The sequence below is a fragment of the Crinia signifera genome, chromosome 5 (genome assembly GCF_055691185.1).
Source record: "Crinia signifera chromosome 5, ASM5569118v1, whole genome shotgun sequence".
Taxonomy (NCBI): domain Eukaryota; kingdom Metazoa; phylum Chordata; class Amphibia; order Anura; family Myobatrachidae; genus Crinia; species Crinia signifera.
In genome coordinates this window covers 235,693,583-235,714,946 of record NC_139221.1, presented here as the reverse complement: position 1 = coordinate 235,714,946, position 21,364 = coordinate 235,693,583, and the positions used below count along the sequence as shown (strand labels likewise).

General features: G+C 41.1%; 1 long non-coding RNA gene across 1 annotated transcript in view; it reads right to left on the bottom strand.

Moving 5' to 3' along the window:
- LOC146079658 (uncharacterized) overlaps nt 1-21,364 on the bottom strand; it is an 84,552-nt gene that overhangs the window by 12,925 nt on the left and 50,263 nt on the right. Inside the window, exons 2-3 of the long non-coding RNA XR_014474676.1 lie at nt 20,089-20,212; nt 11,689-11,746 (exon numbers count right to left, since the gene is read on the bottom strand). This is a non-coding gene — a long non-coding RNA (uncharacterized LOC146079658). The remainder of the gene's footprint in view (nt 1-11,688; nt 11,747-20,088; nt 20,213-21,364) is intronic.

The window sequence follows — 21,364 nt, the reverse complement described above, 5'->3', positions numbered from 1 at the left end:
AAAAACACACCAAGCGCAACATCGTTTTGTTGGAATTCCTTCCAATACCCTCCCCACGTCTGCTTTTGCATTTAACGATCTGCTGCTGGACAATGGCATTCACTTTTTCACATATCACACACACGAAAAAAAGAGATAATGTAGAAGCACTTTTTTCAGTGACCTGCACAAAAAATATACCACTAATAGAGGAGGAAGAAAAATTCTGCGACCAATTTTTAAAATTGGAGAAGCTATATGCTACAGAAATTAAACAATGGTGGGAGATAACAACCTTATCCAAATACCTAGAACAACAACTGATACCAAAAGGACTACAAATAAAAAAGAATTGCACATTCCAGTCAGAGGATGAAAGCTTCAGTACCAAATGGAACGATGCTCTGACGAAATGCTCAAAAGAACTAATCTCCATAATCATAGAAGACAGAAAAGCTTCACTACAAAGGATCAATGCATCCATCAACACAATAGAAAAGAAATTTGAACCCCTATCGTCACTGGAAGACTTCCAGAACCTGATAAAGATGACGAACACAAAAATGGAGAAAATTGAAGATAACATCATTCAAATAAAACAAAGAAAATTCCAACGTGACCGAGAAGAAAAAGAAAATGTGACCTCGTACCGAAGAAAACCAACACAAAGAAAAACAATAAACCAAACATACATCACAACAAAAAGAAAAGAAACACGTCAAAGAAAACCTTCCACATATGTGCCATACCACCACAAACCTTTGAAGGAAACACACAACAAAAAGAATCTTGACGAAAGAACAAACCCATACAAGCTAATAAGAAATTCCTTTCAAGAAGGAATACATCAAGCAAAAGAAGAAGAAACATCAAACTTCATGACCCTCCTAAACAATATTGAAAAGAACAAAAATGGAGGACAAAAACACTCACGAAAAAGAAATTACACTGAAGAAATCGAAACTGATGGGGAATATGAAGATGATGAAGAAGCAGACGCGGCTTTTTTAGACCTAATCTGGCAGAACGAACAACCACCAGACCCCGTACAGTCGGCACAGAAGAGGAGAAAAAACAACCCATAAAAACGAAAAGAGGAACAAGGGGAGGAATCAACAAAAAAAGAAAAAGAACAACAGTACCAGAAGACAAAACAGAAACAGTCTTCAACTTAAGTAAAAGAACTTTAAGCCCAATAGAACTACAAGTTCTTAAAAAAGGACTAAAATTTGCACCCCACTCGAAAATAGATGAATTCGAACTATATATCGACACTCAAAAATTCATCCGCAAACTTTGTATTAAAAAAATTTTTGCCACGAAAGAAGAACAAACAATAGAAAATCAAACTACCGAATTTCAACACACAGGTTTCAAGCCAACATCAGTTTTTTTCCCAAATCATATTAAAGGACCACACATCTCAACCTTTCAGAAGTTAATAGAAAATGACATTAACAACATCAATAAAAAAACAAAAATTATTTACAACTTTACAAAAGAAGAACAGAAGGCACTGAAAAATCTTCAACAAGATACAAAAATAGTAATAAAATCTGCAGACAAGGGAGGGGGGGTGGTGATCCAGGACAGAGAAAACTACGAAAAAGAGGCAGAAAAACTCCTATTCGATATTAACACCTACAGAAAACTGGACCAAGACCCAACCTTCAGATATCAAAAATTGCTACAAGAACAACTCCAAGAAGGCCTAGAAATAGGCATCATCACTCAGAAAGAATACGACTACATCTTCACAGATTTTCCGAAATTACCAACCTTTTATCACCTACCCAAAATCCATAAGGACAAAGAAAACCCCCCCGGCCGACCAATTGTGTCAGGAATTGGATCCTTAACGTCAAACCTCTCAAAATACATTGACCACTTCCTCCAACCCCTGGTAAAAGCACAAAAAAGTTTCTTGAAAGATACCATGAGCATCCTACAAACTCTTGAACAAACTGAATGGAAGGAAACATATACACTTTGCACCAGTGATATTAAATCCCTTTACACAGTGATCAACCACGAAGCAGGCTGTGAAGCAACACGGCACTACCTCACCAATCAATCCGATATTTCAAACCGTCAAATAAACTTTCTTATGGACAGCATTGATTTTATCTTGAGACATAATTATTTCTGGTATAATGGCGAATTCTTCAATCAGGAACAGGGGACCGCCATGGGAACATCTTTCGCGCCAAGTTACGCGAATTTATTTGTATCGTGGTGGGAAGATACCAATATATGGACCAACAACAAATACCTGACAAAAATCAGATGCTGGAAACGGTACATAGACGATTTATTCTTCATATGGGACGGTACACAAGAAGAACTGTCAGACTTCAAAAATCACATGAACAACAATCAACTAAATCTAGAATTCACGACAACAGACAGCAAAGAGATGGTGGTTTTCCTCGACCTAGAAGTCTACATTAAAGAAAACAAGATCAACACCCGTACCCACATCAAGAACGTAAATGGCAACAACATGCTGGCCCACAACAGCAACCATCACCATCAATGGAAAAGCAATATTCCAGGCGGCCAATTTCGACGCCTAAAACGAAATTGCACTGAAGACCAAACATTTGAAATGCAGAGTAAAGAACTTGAAACAAAATTCCTACAGAAAGGATATAAAAAAGACTTCCTGAAAAAACAAATTGACAAGACAAAAACATTGGACAGAAAAGAACTGATTACATACAAAACCAAAACGGAAAAAGAAATGCCAATAACTTTCATCACAAAATACAGCAGCAATTACAAAAATCTAGAAAATATACTAAACCAGCACTGGCACATCCTCATGCTTGATGAACAACTCAGCAAAATACTACCAACAATACCGAAAATTATATACCGGAAGGCAAAAAACCTGAAACAAACACTAACAAACAGCTACCTTCCAATTGAGGAGGAAGAGAAAAAAAGAACATCAAAAGGCTTCTTTCATTGTATGCAATGCAAGGGATGCAAGAACCAAAAAACAAATACCAAACCAATAAAAAATTTCATGTCAAACCAGAATAAAACAAAATTTCAAATAAAAAGCAGCTTCTCGTGCGAGACAGAAGGAGCTATATATCTTCTGGAGTGCCCATGTGGGCTCCAGTATGTTGGTCAAACCAAAAGGAAATTGAAAATCCGTATCGCAGAACACCTGTACAACATAAGAAGGGGTTTGAGAACACACAGTGTGTCAGCCCACTTTGCAGAAAGACATAACCAAGACCCGAAAGGTCTCATCTTCGTGGGAATACAAAACGTGAAACCACACTGGAGAGGAGAAGACCTAGTCACATCTCTAAAAAAATCAGAAACAAAATGGATGTTTCTGTTAAACACATTAGAGCCGAAAGGACTCAATATAGACATTGAACTAAAAGTCTTCCTGTGAAAAGAAAAGAGGAAAAAAAAGAAAATTCAGCCCCCCCCCCCTATTTCCCACCCACTTTCAGCAATCTCTTGCCATTCTGAGCAGACAAATCTTTTTTCAACTCTAGCTTCAAATTTATTTTTATTATTTTTTATTTTTATTATATTTTTGTTTTTATTATTTTCATTTTCATTTTTATTTTCATTTTTATTTTTATTTATTTTTATTTATTACTATTATTTTTGTTTATTTCTTTATATTTTTATTTATTTTTTAGTTTTATTTGATTTTATTTTTTCATTTTTATGCGCACAAATGGGTACAGCAAAAATATCCCATCTCCAAGAGGAATATTGGAACCATGAGGTTGCCACCAAAACGGAAGTCACATGTCAGTGACAACTTCCGCTTTTATACTATAAATAAAAAAAATCGTTTTTATGTCAAACCATCCTTGAAAAAGCATCCTACTGGATGCGAAACGCGTTGGATTGAGAGAGGAGCAGGAAAGGGGTGCTGTATCGCTCACCCCAAGCCGAATGCCGCAAGTCTGAAAGAGGGTGACGTCACCGGAAGCCGCCCGCCGCACACGGAAGCCACAGACGGAGCAAACGCCGCTGCCTTCCCCTGTTATCAGGTCAGATGCAAGATTTAGATTAGCCTAGATAGCGTGACGCTCTGGACTGCTGCCTCTCACAAAAGATTCACTCAAGAGAGTGTAAACATTAGCGCATATTTGTTATTTTATTTTATTTTTATTTATTTTTTATTTTTATATTTATTTTTATTTATTTTTTATTTCATTTTACCGTCATTTTTATCTTTATTCTCTTGTTTATTTTTCATCTCTTCCCCAATTTCTTTATCTTCTCCACCCACCCCTCCCCCCCCCCACAAGCGCCCAGTACTTTCTTGCTTTACAGCAATACCTCCGCAATCGTCTACTACCACAGGGCAGCTAAAAACACACCAAGCGCAACATCGTTTTGTTGGAATTCCTTCCAATACCCTCCCCATGTATGTGCACAGTGTAGACCAGTGATTTTCAACCTTTTTACCTTGTGGCACACTAAATACGATTTTAAAATTGCCAAGGCACACCATGAGACCCCACAGGGCAAACCACATTGGCCCCCACAGGAAAAAAAACAAACCTATTGGCCCCCATATAAAAGAAATCACACTGGTCCCCACAGGTAACAAAAATAAAATACATTGGCCCTTTAAATGAAAAGAAGAGACCAGTAAATAACAGTTGAACTGGTGGGAGCTGTAAACTGGTTTGGGCATCTCTAGATGTGGGGGCACACGAGAACAGCTCAAGGCACACTAGTGTGCCACGGCACAGTGGTTGAAAAACACTGGTGTAGACTATCTGCCTGCTGGTCAGTGGGAAGGCTGGATTCCACCATTGAAGGGTTAATTTAGTGTAATTTGACACCGTTAAATAAACGGATAGTAAACATTGTTTTTCTGCAGACATAGTACTGGCCCTGATAATTAAACTGAACCATATACATTAATGTTATATACAAAATTCCAGCGCAATTAATGTGTAAAGACAGCCAGTAACAGCATTTTATTTGTGCCCTATTCACTTACCAAGTCCCAGCGCCTCTTCCAAAAAACACAATAATGTAGAACGAAGAAGGCTACATATATGGTACGATGTATTGTCAATTTAATAGACCGTGGGTTGTTTAATCTGTATCTTTTAATAATTTTATTACATGAAAAAGGAGGAATAATAGATTTTCCCTATAAATTGGCCAGGCAATGCAGCAGACACCCCATCTCACCATCACCCTTGTCACTGGTTTGTTTACTAGTTTATTTGAATGAAAATAAACCGGCTTCTGCTGAATGCACATCATCATCTCTGAGTCCATAATTCGGCAGCAAATCCCATATTTTCCAGAACTGGCTCCTTTGTTTGGGATTACTGAAAGTTTATCCAATAACAAATAGTTATAAGGCTTCCCCTCTCCTCCTCATAATTAAGTGTGAGGAGTCATTTAGAGAATCAAGCAGAAGAAAATGTACAATTTAGCACTATATTGCTATACAAACTGGGAGTGCTACTTGTTAACATACTGTAACATCTAAATCACTTTGGAAACCAGCTTTTAATGTTAAGAGCAACTCTTAACAAGGGTTTATTTTGCCACAAATAATAATACTAATCTAAAGATATTGTTAATCATCTTAGCTTTTATATTGGTGTAATGTGTGTTGTAGTTATTCTGCCAGCTATAAGTCCATTCATATGTTTCCATGTCGAAATGTTATTTATTTATTTAAACCAACAAATTGATTAACCAGATGTGTTAACCCTTACAAAGCATAACATAAAGGGTTAAAGTGTTCCGACCGACACCCCGAGTCTGTAACTGCACCCAGGGTTCATAGCCTTATATAAAGTGATGGCCTGAGCCCATCTTCAAGGGGAACGAGAATATTAAGTGAGAAGTTTGGAAGCTTCATAAGCAACTTTTTAAACTAGCAGAGGGGGGCAGTGAACCAAATAAGAATGAAGAAATCTGCTCCCCCAACCTAGAGGTATTGTCTCTGCAGGCAAATGGAACAGGAAGCCTATCCACTGCAACAGAAGATAATGCCGATCAAAACCGAATAGATATAGGCAGAAAGATGAACATAGCTAGCAGCAGGAGAAGCACAAACACAACTTTAAGAGCTGTGTGTGCAAATGCTAGGAGCTTAGGAAATAAAATCCCAGAACTAATTGCAATAATGACAAGGGATTAACTGGATATTGTGGCAATTACAGAGACATGGTGCAATGAAAATCATGACTGGGACATAGCTATACCAGGATATACTTTATTTAGGAAGGACAGAATGGGAAAAATTGGAGGAGGGGTTGCAATATATGTGAAAAAAATATAAAGACTACCTTAATACAAAGTATTGAAGAAAAAACTGAGGCCCTTTGGGTGACCATAGAAACAGGGGAGAAGGTGATTCTTCGTATAGGGGTGATCTGCAGACCACCAGGTCAGGAAGAGGAACTAGACAAGAGCCTATTGCAGGACATCAATAAAATGGCATTAAAAGGAGAGGTGATAATCATGGGAGACTTTAATCTACCTGATGTAAACTGGGAGCTGCCTGTTGCAAGTTCCACCAGAAGTAGGGACATGCTGAATTCCTTGCAAGGAGCATCCCTCCAGCAATTGATGAGGGAGCCCACTCGTAAGGACGCAATATTAGTCTTAATACTTAGAAATGGTGACAGAAAATCTGACATAAATGTGGGTGAAAATCTGGTGGGGTCGCTGTCCCCGAACGGGTGATCCAGCGAAGGCCTAAGCCAATGAGAGGTGAGAGCACCGGAAAACAGGCCAATAAAACGTGAACATTAACACGTAGTGTGAGCTAATTGACTAAAACTGCCGTTCTTTCCCGCCAAAGCGGGGGACCCAGGTTCAAACCCGCCCCGCCACCAACTAGACAACTGAACCTACCACACTGAGCAGACCCTCCAGGAATATGAACAAACCCTCACTCACTAAATGAACCCCGTCAGGCCGGAATAAAGGCTGACTACTAAATCTAATTCTGTCATGGGAGACAACTGCCCCCCCATTAGTTAGTACCCAACGAGCAACAGCTGCATTGAGCTTTTTCCTAGCCTCGTCAATTGCCCTGGGATCTCTAGCCCCTCTCCAACTAAGCCACGGGATCACGTAGGACCAAACAATTGTGCAAAACGGCCACGCTGTTTTAATGTCAGCAAGATCCTCTAAGATCAAGCTCCGCAGCTCAAATTGGGACATCTTCCCGAGGTCGTTGCCACCCAAGTGAATTGCTAAGACTGTCGGCAGCCCGTATCTACGGACATTCACCAAGAGGAAAGCCCTCAGGTCTTTCCAACACATACCCCGGACACCTAACCACCCGGGAGAAAGCAAAGTATGGACTCTCGCCTGCAGAGATTGACCTAGCTGCCCAATAAACGAAGGAATGGCCAACTACCCAGATTTTGAGCCTATCGGTTCCCAGACCTATGGAAAGAGACGTAAAAAAGAGGGGATTAGATTGGATTCTTATAATGAAGGCACATGTACATATTAGGAGGATCTGCCAAAAAGAAAAAATACATTTTTGATCATTGAAATGGAGGCACAATAATTAAGGTGTCAATAGACATGCTCCAATCACGATTGGAGCCATACCAGGACACAATGGGTAAGAGACAAACAAGGGGAGGGTGAGGTAGTGGATGGAGAGGAATGAAGGGTGTACTCGGCCGGAGGAAAACGACTGGACCTTCTGAGGATGGACCGCTCATTTGCACTCCCCAGTGGCATCGAGTATGAAGGCCCTGGCATCAAGCATATAACCACTATCAATTATAATGTAGGTAAATGGCACTTACATGGCATAATATCTAATAGGCATTACGGTGTGGTGTCTGTAATGGGCATTATGGTATGTTGTATTATGTGTAACGGGCATTATGGTATGTGGTTTTATGTGTAACGGGCATTATGGTATGTGGTATTATGTGTAATGGGCATTATGGTATGTGGTAATATGTGTAAGTGGCATTATGTTGTGTGACACAATGTGTAATGGGCATTACAGTTTGTAATATACTATGTAATGGGCATTACGGTTTGTTATATACTATGTAATGGTCATCACGGTTTTATGTAATGGGCATTACGTGTGGCCTTATGTGTAATTGGCATTACGGCATGTGGCTTTATGTGTAATCCGTATTATGAAGTTCCCTAAAATGTGCAATGGGCATTACGGTGTATAATGCCACGCCCCTTTGTGACACCACGCCTACTTTCCACTACGCCATGCCCACTTGCCCACAATTCATTTCTTCACTTTTCCATACCCCCACTTTTAAATTTCCACTTCGAGCACCGTTCAAAGGTCAACTGGAGAGAAGATCAGTGATTATCACATTGATCAGTGTGTGAAACAGCCAGAAATTAAAATGTTTTGGGGATGCTTTAGCTACTATGGTGCTGGGAGCTTGAAGCCAGTTGATGGTATAATGCGCTCAGCTTTAGTACATAGATATTCTTCAAAGCAAACCGGTTCCAGAGCTGGAAAAACTTTCCCAGATGGATCAGACTTCTTCCAACAGGATCTCGCCCAGTGGCTGGCTGGCAAGTTTTAGCCTAGGGGGCAAGTCCAGAGCACTGGCCCACACCCCCCATCTCTCTGGAAGACTGAATGCTTGTGCGCACCGTGCTTGTGCGCCTGAAAAATTAGGCGTGTGGCCTATAATAAGGGGACGTGGCCTGTACCTTGATTGTATTGTGTACCTGCAGATTGCACATTGTGATGCTAATTACACGGTATGCCGCACACCTTGATGCCCATTGCACCCCATACTGTGATGGCAATTACGTAATGCTCCCCACACCGTAATGCCCATTACGCCCCATACCATGATGCCCAAATACACATATGCCCCCACAGTGCCAGATATGCCCCCACAGTGCCAGAGACACATATGCCCCCACAGTGCCAGATATTCCCCCCACAGTGCCAGATACACATATGCCCCCACAGTGCCAGATATGCCCCCACAGTGCCAGGGACACATATGCCCCCACAGTGACAGATATGCCACCACAGTGACAGATACACATATGCCCCCACAGTGCCAGATATTACCCCACAGTGCCAAATACACATATGCCCCCACAGTGCCAGATATGCTCCCACAGTGCCAGAGACACATATGCCCCCACAGTGCCAGATATTCCCCCACAGTGCCAAATACACATATGCCCCCATAGTGCCAGAAATGCCCCCACAGTGCCAGAAACACATACAGATGGAGTAGGTCTCATCCTTGCTGGCGGGTCGCCAGGACGTCCCCTCTGGCGACCCACCAGCAGCCTCGCCAGCGAATATACTGAGACGCGCGTGCGTCCCACGCGCACGTGCTTCTCAGTCTCCGTTACCAGCGCGACGGAAAGCCTGTCCGTCTCCGCCTCAGGGAGATGCACAGGGTTAATGGGGGTTGGGGGGGGTGCTGGCAGGCGGCGGGGACCCCGGGTTACCGCCGTCCCATTCTCGCCATCGCCATGGCGCTGGCGGGGGATGGCAGCTGGCGACGCCAGCACCATCCCCTGCCAGGATGAGACCTGCTCCATCTGTATGCCCCACCAGCAACTCACCGCTTAGCCAGTCACTGGCTGCGGGCCGCACTGGATCACCATCCACCTACTCCAGGCAGCCCTCCTGCGCTGGCCGCGGATTCCAGAACACGGCCGCGGCTACAGGAAAATGGCCGCCGGCCTCCTGCACTGAGGACATGTCATGTCGTGCCATGTGCCCCCCGGCCCAGCCCGCCCCTGATCTCGCCCCATACTATACATCAAAAATGGTCAAGAATTTCATGGCAGGGAAGAATATAAAGGTACTAGACTGGCCTGGGAACTATACAGACAAATTTGGGAAAAAGTGGAACATAAAAGATCATATAACATGTACAAGCATTGGAGCGATTTATCATCTCCAATGCCCCTGTGGCAAAATATACATTGGGAAAACCAGTAGAACCCTAAAAGTAAGGATACTGGAACATGTCAGCACAATCCGGAAAGCCATAAAAGACCAGAGGAAATTTAAAACTCTATCCCCGGTAGCCAAGCACTTCCTTAAAGAACATAACAGCGACCCAAGAAACCTCAAAGCTTTTGGAATGATCCACATAAAATTAGGAATCAGAGGAGGTGATCTAGACAAAGAGCTCCTCAAAACAGAAACAAAAATGATTTATTTAATGGACTGCCTAACCCCGAAAGGATTAAACGAAAACAACAGCTATATGTCATACCTTTGAATCTCAAATACCCAAAATGGAGGGGACCTTCAAGACCCTCTAGATACAAGGCTTAAATTTCAAAATTAACCCCTTCACGACATTGCCTTTTAAGGTAATTTTTTTTTTTTTTTTCCTCCTTGTGTTCAAATAAGCGTAACTTTTTTAATTTTCCGGCTATATAGACACATGAGGGCTTTTTTTTTGCGGGACAAGTTGTACTTTCTAATGGTACCATTTACTATACCGTATAATATTCTGGGGAATCAGGAAATAATTCAATGTGGGGTAAAAAAAAAAAAAAACGCAATTCCACAATTTTGCGCTGGTTACGTTTTTTTTTTAGTTCATAGTTCGTTGAAAATGATGGGTTATCTTTATTCTATGGGTCGTTACGATTCCGGTGATACCAAACTTATATAGTTTTCGTTACATTTTACCACTAAAAAAAAAAATAGAAAATGTTACGGTTTTTCGAATTTGCGTCGCGTCGCCATGTTCTGCGGCTTATAACTTTTTTATTTTTCCAGCTACGGACCTGGGTGAGGGCTCATTTTTTGCGGGCTGAAGTGTACTTTTTAATTAATACCATTATGGGATATGGGTGACTTTCTGATCTCTTTTAGCTATTTTTTTTTGGGTAGGCGATGCGACCAAAAAGCGTAGTTTTGGCGTTGGGGATTATTTTCCGTTTACGCCTTTAACCGTGCGGGATAACTAATGTTATATTTTAATAGATCGGACTTTTAGGAACGCGGCGATACCAAATATGTTTATTTTTTTTATTATTTATTTATTTTTATTTGGGAAATGGGGAAAGGGGGGTGATTTGAACTTTTAATATTTTATTATTTTTTTTTTATTTTTAAACTTTATTTTTTTTTTTTTTTTACTTTTACTACAAGGCCCCCTAGTGTACTTGACCACTAGGGGGCGCGATCGCCTGTACTAGGTTCAGCCATAGAGCTCTATGGCTGAACGTAGTGATTTTTTTCACTTCCTATTACATCCTGCCTGAGGCAGGATGTAATAGGTATGAACACACGGACAGCACAGGGGTCTACATTAGACCCCTGGCTACCATGGCAACCGATCGGCACCCTCCGATCGCGCTGCGGGGGGCCCCGATCGGCGCCGGAGGGGGGCGCCCCCCCTCCGATCAGCTATTTAAGCACTGCGGGCGCTTTGCCCGCGGTGCTTAAAGGGTTAAACGGCCGCGATCGGCGAACTCGCCGCTCGTGGCCGTGAGAGCAGGGACATGGCTGTAATATACAGCCATTACCTGCTCTCTATCAAGCCAGCTCACTCCGTGAGCTGGCTTGATTCACCCCCAACCGACATATGACGTATATATACGTCATATGTCGTGAAGGGGTTAATATGACAATGGACCAAAAGATCCAATATCCAACAGACTTCAAATAACTCTCTGAACAGGAATATACATGTCAATGGAAAACAAATTTAATAATCAGTACACAAATTTAATACTTACCATAAGAACATGAAATGGAGATGAGATGGTGCTCCGGGATGAAGACCAGACTCTGACCCTAAAAAATAAAACAAAAATCAAAAAATCAAAAATTAAAAACACTTATAAAAAGTATAAAAACAATAAATACAAAAGAATATTCACAATAATGAAATATGGTACACAAGTGCACTTACATTTTGGGGATTGATTCTCCATCAATAAGAACACCATTATTCACCAAGTAGAAGTAAACATGTCAATCTCTTACATCTCACCTCACCCTTCACCCAGGGACCACTTTGGTCATTTATTGTCCTTTCCCCCTTCCCTTTGTCCCCCCAGCACGGTTTATATAATTTTTCTTCACTGAACCAAGTTTTGTTTTGATTTGATTTTTCACTGCACAATTCTCACTTATCCCATTAATCCTCACGTTAATACAACCCAATCTATTGTTATATTCTTCATTTATTTTTCACTTCTCCAATATAGGAGTAATATAATGCATCAATGTCACACTATCACTTATCTTATTCAATCTCCACCTGAATAAATTGTAACTTTTCCGATAATCCATTTTTCATCATTTTAATATCAGAATATACCCTACTAATAAATGTCACACTATCAGACATGATTATCAAAATAATATGCACTGTCAGAAATGGTCCTAAAAACATTAATATAACAACAACGGGTCCCTTTGAGTAAAATATATTGCTACCATCATCTTATGAATTAACATATACTGTGTGAAACTTCATAACATGCTATAAATAATTTATTGGATAACTTCCAACAACCCTGCTAAAATAAATATCTATAAGTGAATCTCACTAGAACGATGATAATAGTGGAACATGTATAAATAATATATTAAATCAAGAAAATGGCTTTAAAAAAACGTAACTACCCAGGATATACAGAGTCCGGGGCGGACCTACCAGACTCATGATAACACAAGCATGAAATACAGAGTCCGGGGCTGGTAAACCCCGCAGAGGTCTAAAAGCATAGCACAAAACAGAATAAGATAAAACTCCCAAAACACAAGAAGTCCCCAAGATAGGGATAAATAGAACAATGAACGCCAGGTCGCCAGCAGAATTGCATAAACGGAAACCTAAAAAGAAAGAAGATGTATTAGAAACTGAATCTACCAACCCATACATTATTCAGAGTCCGGGGCGAGAACATAAACCCCGAACTTCCGGGTTGCGGCTAACAGCAACCGCGATTGGCCGAAAAATACCATGTGACCGGCGCAATGATGTCAGACGCCGATCACATGGGCAGCTTGTCATAGAAAGGGTGGAAATAGCATCCGCACTTAGGGCAAATAGGAAATAATCCCATTGGACCACCAATAACAGGTGACAACAAACAGCCAAATGATTGGCTGACAGTTATCAATAAGTATCAGCCGCAGGAGACATTCGGCTTATGGCTCTGATGAAGCTAAGCCTGTGAAACAAATGTCAGCCTCCCCAAACTGGCTACTTTTGTTGCAATATCAATGAAAATGTATAAATAATGATGTAATGATGCTGTGATAGAATTAAGAATAGATACAAGTCTGTGAAAGGAAATTTAACAGTTATCTGAGCAAAATCAGTACCTAGAAATAGCTGAAACCAGACAAAATATATTACTACCCCTTAATATTTTCCATGATTGCGCTGATATAAGCAGAATATATTGGAAAACACTGATGCACTGGATAGAATAAGTGGAATTTAAACCACAAATATAAATATTAATTTGAGACTGCTAAAAAATTTGAAATAATTGCGAAATATACTAATAACTTGTGACAGCTCAGTGAGAGAGGGCTGATTCACTAAAAACAGCAGACCCATGAAACATCAGAAAACAAGTATAGTAGAGACGCTGAGATAATAACACTATACTGGGAAGAGAAAGTGGAATTAAAACCACAATCTGGTGATTGAAATAAAATAGAACTGCAATCAGTGAATATGCAAATAATTATTACCTGAACCAACTCCCAGGTACACCCAGCAAAATACATGAGCTCAGTGAGAGAGAGCCGATTTGCTGAGATAAGCAGCCTCACAAAACAACAGTAAACCAGTATAAATAACATAAAGTTGTGAAATTAACCTATCTGCTCCCCCAGAAAAATAGCTCAGTGAGAGAGAGCTAAAAACTGAGAGAGAGAGATACAGCAGAAGTCTAGGAGAATTGGAAATAAATATATCCATACGTACTATTCAAAAATAGCCACTAGATGGCAATAGTTACTGAAAGAAAGCACTCAGAGGGAACCAGAAAACTAGTTTGTGAATAACTACCTGGAGGAATTATCCCAAATGCTTGATGCTTTCACCTAGAAACTGCTGAAACCAGATATAAAATATTTCACTGCTCTAAATACTCTCCTGATTACACTAATAAAAGCAGAATATATTGAACAACGTAAACACACTGAATAGAAAAAGTGGAATTTGAACCACAATTTAAGTATAAATGTGAGACTGCGAATACACTAGAAATAATCCTGAAATATTTGTGTCAGCTCAGTGAGAGAGAGCGGAACTATTATGACAGCAGACTTACAGAATACCAGAAAACCAGATAATAATACTATACTGGATAAAATAAGTGGAATTAAAACCACAAATCTGGTTATTTAAATAAAATCTGAAACTGTCAACACATAAATAATTACTACTCAAATAAACCCTGAAATACACAAAGCAAAATATACAAGCTCAGTGAGAGAGAGCCGAATTGCTGGGATAAGCAGTCTCATTATTATTAAAAGATCAGAAAACCAGTGTATCAATAAAAAGCTGTGAAATAAACTTATCAGCCCCCTCTGCCCCCCCCAATATAAATGGCTCAGTGAGAGAGAGCTAATAAATTGGGAGAGAGACACAGCGGAGATCTAGGGTAAACCTGAAACAGGCTTATTTACGTGTATTATTCGAAACTAGCCACCAGCTGGCAATAAACACTGAGGGAACCAGAGAATTAGTTTGAAAAATAACTACCTGGAGGAATTATCCCGAGTACTCGAATCACGAGGAAATTTGAGAGGCGGATACACTCAATGTGTATCTAAAATAAAAACAAAAGAATACACGTAGCCCTGTAATAAACATCTGCCAGATAAAAACCGACATATTTATACGTGGGAAATAATCCACCACAAATCACCAAAAATAATCAAACCAGTCGGTGATTGAATGACACAAACCTTCCTTCCTATGAGGACCTGAATCAAAATCACAGCATCATTAAGTAGCCAGCCAAAGGGAAATCCATTTTAATCCCTATACACACCTCTATCTTTTCCTGTGCATTTGGCACAAACACATTGTATGTTATATGTATGTATGTAAAAGTCTTAACCTCTTAAAAAAAAATTCACAAGGCACAGAAGAAGACCACCTAGTGAGATTCTATATGCTAAAAAATCCACACAGGTTTGCTCTTTCTTCTTTTTAACAAATATCAATAAAAGTATAAGTTTTAAAACGTAAGGACTCTTTTTTCTCCCTTGCAAAAGATCCTCTTTTCTCTGGTGTGCATCCTCAGTGCAACTCTTTTCTCTCTCGAAACTACTGGCCTGGGAACTCACCAGACATGAATCCCATGTAAAAAGTACAGAGCTATCAAAGATTACATACAGTAGCACTCGACAATCCAGCATGATATTTTGACTATATAGTCAAAATCGTATGCAGGTCGTAAGCAGATTGCACAGGTTTTTTTACCGTGGCAGTTTAAAACCAGGTGAAAGCCAGACACAGAACCTGTGTAATTAATATTTGTCCTGGATTAAAGGGATGAGTTGGTCACCCTACTTGCGATCCCGATGCGTGCTCCCGTGGCAGCACAAATCAAAACCCAGATGGACAGGGCAGCAATGACTGTATAGTGCAAATCGAATGTAGATAGCAAGAATTGTATGTAGATAGTACAGAGTTAGCAAAGATTGTATAGCAGTCTAATCTCAAGTCGAATAGCAAGGGAATCTCACCGTGTGTACACACCATAAGAGGAAAGGACTGTATGATGAAAGTGAAGCTGATTGAAGCACTGATTCAAGTGTGGTAGCATGACATTAAAATCACCAATGACTGGTCCAACTTGGTGGATTCTATGCCAAACCCTGTTAAAATGCTTTTGAAAAACAAAGTAGGTCATACGAACTACTAAAATGTTGTTTGAAATAAAATCCATGAAATAATGTCATTTTCATTGCTTGTTTCAATTAATTTGCACAAGGGTGTATATTACTGTACTTGCATTTGTATTTGGTATGGGTCATTAGGTGGACAATGTCTAGGTCAGGCATTCCCACCCACGGTCCTCAAGGCACACCAACAGTGCAGGTTTTAGTGATATCCAGGCTTGAGCACAGGTGACTTAATTAGTACCTGAGGGATTCTGATTAAACCATCTGTGCTGAAGCCTGGATATCACTAAAACCTGCACTGTTGGTGTGCCTTGAGGACCGTGGTCGGAAAGCCTGGTCTAGGTCCACAGTCAATAGGTCAACCACTATTGGTTGACAGACAATAGGTAGACACATGAAAAAGGTTGACATGAATTAGGTCGGCAGAAGAAGACACTGGGCGGTATTTAATGAGGCTGATTCGCCAGGTTTTTATGGCGATTTTGTGCTGTAAGGCGAATTTCTGACTAAAACGGTGAATCACCCTATTCAATGACCAGATGGCGAATACATTTCAAGGTTTTTTTCGCCATGATTCACCCAGCAGCAATCGCTATCTTTTTATGGTGAAGTGGAAGGTGAACTTTTAAAATAAAGTATTTTGTTTTTTACAATTGGTGTAAAAAAATCTGGAATTTTATTCTGAGGAGGGGCATGCTATTTTTATTCATATGCATGATCGGGTGTAATGAATATACCCGGTCCCCTGCTGGCACCCCCGGGGGGCAGCCTGTGCTGCCTGGCACCCGGGGAGCCCACCTCCCCCCCACAAACGTTCTGGGGCAGGCAGGGAGACTTCCATCTCCCTGCCTGCCACCGTCCTCAGGCTCCCTGCGGCGTTCACCGCAGGAGCTCATATCCGCCGGTCAGGGGCAGCGAGCCCCTGATTCGTTGAAAACCGGAGCCGCGAGGCTCCGGAACGCGGCGACCAGTGGTGAATGTGCAGCGAATCCTAAACAGGATTCGCTGCACGTCGCCGGTATTCACATTGAATACCGCCCACTGTGTCTAGGGATTATCAAATTCATGTCATAATTGAATAGATTCAGGTAATCATAAATAATAATAAAAATCGGTAATTGCTTTGCTTTTAAACACAACTTGAACCAGATGTGATCTTTAAATACATTTTTTTATAAAAACAAAATAGAAAAAATACAAAAAGTCAAAAAAGTTATGCATATCCCACAAACATAATATCTTTAAACCATGTATTTCATAGATTCAATCTGATTTGAAGATGATGATGCGTCTAATGACTACACAATTTTCCAACTACTTCAGGAAAAAAAAAAAATATATATATCACTGCTATTCTGGATACATACAGTATAGGGCCTTATTCTAGTTCACTCTTTCTGACAAAATCCTTCTTAGATGGACAAAACCATGTGCACTGCAGGTGGGGCAGATGTAAAATGTGCAGAGAGAATTAGATTTGGGTGAGTTTTTTTGTTTCTGTGCAGGAAAAATACTGACTGCTTTATTTTTACACTGCAATATAGATCTCACTTTGAAGTAAAATCCCACCCAAATCTAATTCTCTCTGCACATGTTACATCTGCCCCACCTGCAGTGCACATGGTTTTGTCCATCTAAGAAGGATTTTGTCAGAAAGAGTGAACTAGAATATGGCCCATAATGCTTTCAATATGAGCCTTATCAATTCCAAAGTCTCTTGCACTGTGTCGCCGGCGTCCCGGCTCTAGAATCCGCTAGTTAAATTTAATAAGCAGAGATTTTTTTCCTTCAGTAAGGTTTTAGTCACTCACCACCGGATGCACTGGAGCTCTCTGCAATTTGTTGTAAATCAATGTTGACAGTGACCCCAAATCGTGGTAGTCACTGAGCTCTAACTGCTAGAAGCGGGAGCGTGGATGAAAGGTGATCTGTCCGCAAATGTAGAGTCTGGTAGGTCCCGAAATCTCTGTGCTGACATAGCTACAGCAAGGTAGATGTTACCAGATTCCGGGCGCACTGACCCCTTGCAGTGGGAGCGTTTGGGGGAGGTGGATGCTCACCAATGATATTTGTAATTCCGATACCTCTCTCTGGTGCTGCTCCAAGATGTCAGGTTGATGTGCCTGTTAATAGGCTAATGGGGAGTTTGTGAATGCTGTCTCCGAGCGGCCGTCTCGGTATCAGCGGTCCCCTGGGATCTGTAGTGCGCCAAATAGCGCCAGGCTGCAGAGATGCAAGGCGTGCTTCTTCGTGCCGTTGGTGGGGGAGAAGCAAATGGATGATAGGTCAACATGTTTTGGGGCAGATGTATTAAGCCTGGAGAAGAGATAAACTGGAGATAAAGTGGAGATAACTTGGAAGAGTTAACGCACCAGCCAATCAGCTGTGTTTGAAATATCACAGTTGGGATCTGATTGGCTGGTGCATTATCTCCTTCCACTTTATCTCCAGTTTATCTCTTCACCAGGCTTAATACATCTGCCCCAATGTCCCCTTCAAGACAAGGACTTTTTCAAGACTGATTGCCAACTGGCCTAAGTTCCTCCCTTTTAGCTTCTCCATAGTTAGTTAATATAAGGCAGCTGAGTTGTGTTCTCCATTGTAATAGGTAGACACATGAAAAAGGTTGACATGCATTATGTCGACATGGTCAAATGGTCGACATGGACCAAGGTCGACAAGAGTTTTTTTTTTAAACAACTTAATTCTTTTCCATCCCAGTGGGCATGGTATGCGCAGCGAGACATGCAAGGGTGCGCGGTACACTAATACGTTGTCCATGCCGACCTACGTCGCCATAGGCAACCTTTAGATCATGTCGACCTAACTTGCTTCTTTTCATGTGTCAACCTATCGACCTAGACACTGTTGACTTAACTATCCCCACCCTTGTATTTTATAGTGTTTTATTTTTTGCTTAGGTTTTATTTTTAATGTCATCATCCCAGCACCAAAAACAGTATATTTTTTAGCTGAGGAAGTGCATCTACTGCAGCCGTCTTTCCCTATTTGTGATGCCTAATGATGATGTCAACTCACGTTGCCATGGAAAATGTACACATTGTGGAAATTGACCTTGAGCCCGAGACTAGCAATTCCACCACTGACCCAGTTATCAGTTTATAAACATCTGTGCAGCCGGTTCGTTCTAAACCACAGTGTGTGTGGCATCATGGATATACTAGCCTGAATCTAGCAAGATACTCACATATATCCTGAGGGTGTCTCCACCACTTTATACATACATACCTCCTAACTTTTCCATTGCGAGAATAGGGACACTCGCTCGGCGAAGCGCCCAGAAAGGGGGCATGGCTTATGAAAATAAGGGTGCAGCGTATGAAAATGAGGACCCCATCCCCGTTTACGGTCACTGTGCCTCTGAATAGACGCTGTGCGCATGCTGTAACATATACCTACCCACATACCTATCTATCTGTCTATCTAGAGTTAATTCGCTCAGTGAAAAAAATATGTGGGTGCCAAAGGATAACAACTCCCTGCTGGCTGAACTGCACTTTTACCCAAGGAGTGAGGCATCACCCACATATTTTTTTTACAGGTATTGTAAAACCCACCCACCTATCTAATGATTTACCATTTATCCACCCACCCGCCCATTTATCTGTCTATCTAATTATTCACTATCTATCCACCTACCCACTCAACCACCCACACATTTATCTACCTATCTATCTACCTAACCATCTATCTATCTAACTAACCATCTAACTACCTATCTACCTATCTATCTATCTACAGTTAATGTGCTCAGTAAAATAAAAAAAAAGGGTCCCAAAGGATAAACATTTCCCTGCTGGCCGAGCTGTACTTTTACACAAGGAGTGAGGGATCACCCACATATCTTTTCCAGATATTGCGCTTCAACCACCTAGCCATTTTCTATTTAATGATTCACCATTTACCTACTTACCCAATTAAGGATCCCACCCTCCCTGCTGGTCAAGCTGCACTATTACAAAGGGAGGTAAGTCGCTGACTAAAGAAAAAGTGGGTTACTGACTTCCCTCCCACCCCCATGTCCATTAAGCTGCCTTAGCGGACAGTGGAGGAAGGTATCAGTTTATTTTATACTCTTTCTATTTATCTCTACCTACCTCTATCTATTTAACTGTACACTAAGTAATCACAAAGTACAATAATAGAAGAGTCCATAGCTAGAAGTCCTATTTGTGAAGACCAAATGTATATCAAAAACTTATTATCAGTAATTAATTTTCATTAATTACCTGACTTTCGTCTCCTGTTGCTGTGCTTAATCTTTGTTTGACTTGAGGAGGATTCTGCAGTCCAGGTCACTTCACAGTAGTCGGCTGTTATGACCTCATCATATGTTTTATGGAGAATTCTCACCTAAAAAATGGAAATAGGCATGATAATATGTTCTCAGTATACATTGACCCTAAAGCGCTGTACACACTGGGAGTCTAGGGGCACCATCTATATAGTCAACTATATCTGTGGTTCCACTATTCACACTGAAAGAAATCAGTTACCGATATCATTCAATGATGACCCAGTGACCTGCTGAACATGCGGGTCATAGGCTATATGGCCAAAGTGGACCTGTATGTTCAGGTGAAGGGGCAGGAGGGTGGTCGTTAAGGATGCGCGGGAGCAGAGCCGGATTAACAATGGGCCTGATGGAGCTATAGCTCCAGGCCCACTCTCCAAATAGGCCCATTTTGTAGCTGAGGGTCAGGGCTTTCCAACGAGACCAGCCCTGCGTCGCTAGCCCCCCGGGAACCAGAGATACCGCCAGGCAAACCTGGGACGTTTTCCCCATAGGATAACATAGGACCCGCTAATTCCGACCTCCACCCGGTTCCAACGGCTGCCAGTTCCCCCTACAGCATCACAGAAACTCGAGGTTGATCTCAGTCGAACCCAAATCGCTGGGCCTTCAATCTGGCAATGAGCATGGAACCCCTGGCAATGAACATGTTGGTAAGCAACACTTATGTAGCATAATTTTTAATAGGCATTATGGTGTTTGGCATAATACGTAATGGAGATTATGGTGTGAGGCTTAACATGAAATGGGCATTATGGTGTAAATTTTTAATGTGCGCCTTTGGCGCGCAATGCCCCTATTTATTAAGCATATTGTGCATTATTGCTCAATCTGTTTGGTATAGTGCAGGCATGTCCAAACTATGGCCCTCCAGCTGTGAAACTACAAGTCCCATCATGCATTGCCACAGTTTTGCAATTAGGGAATGCTAAAACTATGTCAAGGCATGCTGGGATGTGTAGTTTCGCAACAGCTGGAGGGCCACTGTTTGGACATGCCTGGTATAGTGTATATTTTGGCTCAATCCATGTGGCAAAATGTGAATTTTGCCTTAATCTGTGTGGAATAACGTGAATTTTGACTCAATCTGTGTGCCATAGTGTGAATTTTTGCTCAATCGTGTGAATTTTGTCTAATTCCATGTGGCATAATGTGTAAGAAGCAAGTATAGTATAATGGGTTACTATTGTGTTGCATGATTTGTAGAAGGA